The sequence below is a fragment of the Orycteropus afer genome, unplaced genomic scaffold, assembly GCF_000298275.1.
Source record: "Orycteropus afer afer isolate SDZICR_OR568_19922 unplaced genomic scaffold, OryAfe1.0 scaffold00084, whole genome shotgun sequence".
In the NCBI taxonomy this organism is placed as follows: Eukaryota; Metazoa; Chordata; class Mammalia; order Tubulidentata; family Orycteropodidae; genus Orycteropus; species Orycteropus afer.
In genome coordinates this window covers 10,447,704-10,453,742 of record NW_006921671.1, presented here as the reverse complement: position 1 = coordinate 10,453,742, position 6,039 = coordinate 10,447,704, and positions in this window count along the sequence as shown.

Below are 6,039 nucleotides of genomic sequence, written 5' to 3'. Positions count from 1 at the left end.
ACAGATTATGAGGTTTATTAGGGAAGCACCAGACTACAATTCAAGTTCAGGAAGAACACTCAGTCTCTCTCCCAGCCCACCATCCCTCAGCCAACAGTCTCTCACAGTCTCTCTCCCAGCAGTGCATGTCCCTCGGTGTCTCACTCAGCAATGTGTGTCTCTTGCGTCTCTTTCCCAGCAGCACTTGTCTCAGGAGCGCATGTGTCTTTCAGCAGCATGTCTTCCTCAACCAGCAGTCAGAGAGAGTTCTACCTCTAGGAGGTCTCCTTTTGAGCTTGGCAGAGTGGTCAAACTAGCCAATCATAGCATCAGAACTCTAAGCACCTGAGAGAGAGCCTCCCATAACATTTCTGCCACACTCAACAGAAATAACCCAGGTGGATAACATTTACAATCAGGAGCTCCTCAGTTGCTCATTCCACGACTGAGTTTACAATGACTTATGGGTAGAAAAGCCATACTAAGAAATTTACTATACTGCAACATCTTTATGGATGCAGACAGACTCATCTTTCTTCTGTGGAGTAGCTGGTGGGTTTCAACCACCAACCTTTTGGTTAGCAGCCAAATGCCTTAATCACTACACCACCAGAGCAGCTTTCTGTGTGAAAAGAAGGTAATAATAGTTCTCCCTTGCTATGAGTCTGAATAAACTCCATGGCATACAACAACCTCATAAGATTCCTTGGAGATTTAAATTAGTTATTATTTGTAGAGTTAACAGTATCTGGCATATGTAAATATATCATAGGTCTTTGTTAAATAAATAAAATAGCCTACTTTTTAGTTGTAATTTTTAAATTTGAGTTTTTAAAATAAATTAATTCTGAAAAATGAGTCCAAAAGCTGGTAGTGTCCTTCCATATCAGTAAATCTAGTATAAATAACAGAATTCTCAATTATGTACACTTGAATTTCCATCTTCTTCTAACACAGCATGGCCTTTGAGGAATAGCTAGTTTTGGAGTTAGGAGTGTTCAGGAAGCACATTTATCTTGGTACTTTATCTTGAATGAGTCATTCATCCCTGGATCTCAATACCTACCTAGAGAACCTAAAGTTTTATAGCAATAATTGAAACATCTTTAGGGAACATAAGCTTCCCAGAAAAGGTGTAGTTAGAAAGGTATGGGCTGTACACTCACCCAACTCCATGCTCACTACAGAGTCTTCTTCTTTGGCAGTTGCTCACCATCTTTCCCTTGCCCACCAAACTCCAGCCACACTGGTGTCCTTTCTGTCTTTTGGTAGATAAAGATTATTTCTATTTCAGAACCTGAAATGAGCTTTTCCCAAATTTCCCCTTGGCTGTGTTTCTCACCCAGGTCTTAGCTCAGGTATCACCACCATCTGTGAGGACCATGAACAATACAAGATGGATCCAGCAAAGGACTCTGGGAAAAAGTACCTTTCTGAGCAGCAACCTGGGCCAGGAGAAAACTTACCAAACACTTGACTTCATGGGAAAGTCAATTGAAACCCATTAACCAGTACAAAAACAATCTCATTCATCACAGATTAGACATTTGTTTTCCTTGTTTCTCTGCATGTATTCTTGCACATAAGCACCACATATACAAACCAATACCCTGCAATACCCTGCACTGTGCTCTACCAGACTTTCGGCCTGTAGCTGTCCCTCATGTGATTCTTGGCATCAACCTTTATCTGTAAGGTTCCCTCATAAAACCAGATCTGATCAACTTTTATTCCTCCTCTTTTTTTCAGAATCTGACTGTGCCCTTCTGAACCACTCCTGCTGCTGGTCTGGTGGAGTGTGAAATCACTTGAGAGAGACCAGCCCTGGACACCTGATCTAATGTTGCTTCTATCACAGCCAAAGATTTTCAACCTTACTGTTTTATTTTGTTTTCTTGATAGCACTTACGACTACTAGAAATTATTTTCTTTATGTGTATATTTTCTTGTTTTTCCACCTGTTCCTTCCATTGATCTTTGTCTTTTCATCTCTGCCTCCAGAGACTCATCAGTACCTGGAATAAGGTACTAGATGTTCAATAGTTACTGAATATGTCCATAAATTCAACTTCTGTTTATTTTTAAGACTAGTTTTTAAAACACAATTTCTATCTGTTGATCAGATTGTAAGTTCAAACTCTGTAAGTATGATTGATTGGTTCTTTTACTTTTATGTTATAAACTTGGACTCATCAGAAATAGTTCAGTGAAATATGTCTTCCAAAATTTGTGCATTTTAAACTGTTTTCCTGTTTGACCATTCAACATAGGTGAATGGAATTTCTAGGATTCCACTATGCAACTTAACTATGGCATTGTATACCTACAAAATTGCCAAACAAAACCAAGTTCTAATTCTTGTGATTTGGGCAAGCTCCTTCACTTTCAGAGAGTTAATTACTCATCTGTGTACCACAGATATTGGGCTATATCTATGGATTTCACACTGTGACTTGCAAGCCCTAAGAATTCCTAGGTGCCCCTTTCAGGGATAAAAAACAAGACAAAACAAAGAAACTCCAACTTGTTGTGGACGAGTTGATTCCAGCTTATTAGCAATCCTGTAGATCAGAGTAGAACTTTTCCATAGGGTTTCCAAGGCTATAAGCTTTATGAAAGCAGACTACTTCATCTTTTTCCCACCAAGTCTCTCGTGGATTCAAATTGTCAGTCTTTCAGTTAGCAGCTGAGCACTTAACCACTGCATCACCAGTGCTACTTCTAGGGGAAAGTACCACGTAATTCCTAAGTCTTAAATCATCTTCCAAATGCTGAGATACATTAGCTAAATAACAGGAGTCAAACCCATGTCTCTCAGAGCATTTTCTAAGATAACAGGGCTTATACTTAGGATTTAATATCACTAATATCACAAGCAAATAAAATTTTGCTGAAGATAGTTGAAAAATGGTTGCAGTAGTATATTGACAGAGAACTTCCAGAAATGCAACCTAGATTCAGAAGAGGACATGTAACAAGGGATATCGTTGCTGATGTCAGAGGGATCTTGGCTAAAAGCAAGGAACACCAGAAACATGTTTATCTGTGTCCTATTGACTATGCAAATGCATTAGACTGTGTGGATAATAACAAATTATGGATAACATTGAGAAGAATGGGAATTCCAGAACACTTAATTGTGCTCATGAGGACCCTGTATATAGGCCAGAGGCTGTCATTTGAACAGAATAAGGGAATATTGCATAGTTTAAAATCATGAAGGGTGTACATCAAGGTTGTATCCTTTCACCATACTTAGTCAATCTGTATGCTGAGCAAATAATCTGAGAAGCTGGACTATCTGCAGAGGAATGTGGCATTAGGATTAGAGGAAAAGTCATTAACAATCAGTGATATGCAGATGACACGGCCTTACTTGCTGAAAGTGAAGATGACTTGAGACACTTGCTGATGAACATTGAAGACTACAGTCTGCAGTATGGATTACACCTCAACATGAAGAAAACAAATATCCTTACAACTGGGTCAATACACTGCATCACGATAAGTGGAGAAAAGTTTGAAATTGTAAGGGATTTCATGTTACTTGAATCCACAATCAATACTCATGGAAACAGCAGTCAAGGAATCAGACATCATATTTCACTAGGCAAATCTGCTGCAAAAGACCTCTTTAAAGTGTTGAAGAGCAAAGATGTCAATATGAAGACTAAGGTGCACCTAACCCAAGACACAATATTTTCAAACACCTCATATGCATTTGAAAGATGGACAATGAATAAGGAAGGGGAATTGATGTCTTTGAATTGTGGTGCTGGTGAAGAATACTGAAAATACCAATGTTGGCCAGAAGAATGAACAAATCTGTCCTGAAAGAAGTACAGCTGGCAAAGGGCTGAAATCCATTAAATGGGAAAGAGAATGCTTGTGTAATAAATGGTGCTGGCAAAGCTTGATATCCATTTGCAGAACAATGAAACAAGATCTGTACCTCACAACATACACAAAAACTAACTCCAGATGGATCAAAGACTTAAATGTGAAACTAAAACTATAGAGTTCCTCAAGGAAAAACTAGGGGCAAATTTAGGGGACCTAATATATGGCATAAATAGACTGTGAAGTATAACCCAAAATGCAGAAGAGAAACTAGATGAATGAGACCTTCTAAAAATTAAATTTTTATGTGCTTCCAAAGACTTCTTCCAAAGAGTCAAAAGAGAACCTACATATTAGGAAAAAATATTTGGCAATGAGATTTCTGACAAGGGACTTATCTCTAGAATTTATAGAAAACTCCAACACCTCAAACAAAAAGACAAACAATCCAATTAAAAAATGGGCAGAAGACATGAATAGACACTTCACCAAGGAGGATATTCAGGTGGCCAACAAACATATGAAGAAATGCTCATGATCATTAGCTATTAGAGAGATGCAAATCAAAACAACAATGAGATACCATTTTGCTCCAGCACTAGTAGCAAAGCTCAACAAGACACAAAATAACAAATGCTGGTGAGGATGTGGAGGGATTGGGACTCTCATACACTCCTGGTGGGACTGTAAGATGGTACAAGCACTGTGGAAAGCAGTATGGTGACTCCTTAAAAAGTTGGAAATAGAAATACCATTTGACCCAGCCATTCCATTTACAAGTATATATCCTAAAGAAGTGAGAGCCATGACAAGAACAGACATATGCATACCATGTTCATCGCAGCACTATTTACAATAGCCAGAAGATGAAAACAACCTATGTGTCTATCAGCTGAGGAATGGATAACCAAACTTTGGTACATACACACAATGGAATACTATGCAGCCCTAAAGAATAACCGAGAATCTGCAAAACACCTCAAAACTTGGATGAACTTGGAGGACATTATGCTGAGTGAAATAAATCAATCACATAAGGACAAATATTGTATTAGTCTGTTATTGTAAAAGTCAAGGAAAGTTTATCTATGGAAGGAAATTTCCTTTGTTGGTTACCAGATGTGAGAGGGGAGGGGAGAGAACACTGTTAGATAGGTAGAGATAAGTATTGATTTGGGTGAAGAGAAAGGCAATGTACCAAATGTGAGTGATCAACATGGTGGCATGGAGGAAGAGGAAGACATAGAGAGGTACATGGGAGGTACAGACAACAAAGATGAACCCTTTTGCACATACAGTACTACATTGTCAGTGAAGGCAAACTTGGGTATACGGGTGGATAGATGGATGGACAAGCTGAACTATTAGGTATGTCTATGAAGTGGTGAGTGTACCCAAGACCATGTATAGGGTTGGCAGACAATGGTCCTATAAGTGTATTTGTATGATCTGAATTCCCAGGTGTATAGTAGAGCTAACAAGGGACAAGGTGTAGCCACTTCTTGGTCACAGCCAGCTACCCAGAGAGAGGGAGTAGTTGAACCTGTGGGCTAGGGACCATAGTCACAGGGGACATCAAGCTCAATTGGCATAACATACTACACAAAACATTGTTCACCTCCTACTTTGGCAAGTAGTGACTGGGATCTTAAAAGCTTGCAAGCTGCCATCTATATGTGATGATGGGTCTCTCCTTGTCCAGAGCAAAGAAGAATGAAGAAAAACAAAGATTCATGGAAAGAATTAGTCCTAGTGACTGGTACACCATGCGATCCACAGCCTATACAACTACAAGACCAGAAGAACTAGATGATGCCCGGCTACCAATGTCAACCACTCAGAGGGGGATCTATGTAGGAGACCCTGGATAGAGAGGGAGAACAATGTGGAAAAAAAACTCAAGAGCATTTCGAAAAAAAAAAAAGGGGAAGACCAGGTTTGCTGGTCTGATAGAGCCTGGTGGAACCTCTGAGACTATGGCCCCTAGCTGCCCTTCAGGTCTGAAATTGAACCCACACTTTTGCCTTCTAGCCAAGCAAAAGACAGGCATAGGAGTTGAACATTTACCTGAGGTAAATACACCCCTTGGAGAAAACAATCATGGGAGAAAGAAGGGCTGTTTATGCACAGGAGACAGCTCAAGGGCCAAGGGTGCATGGAGGGATGGACACAATGAAAAAAAAAAAAAAAAAAAAAAAAGAAGTGCAGCCAGAATGCTCC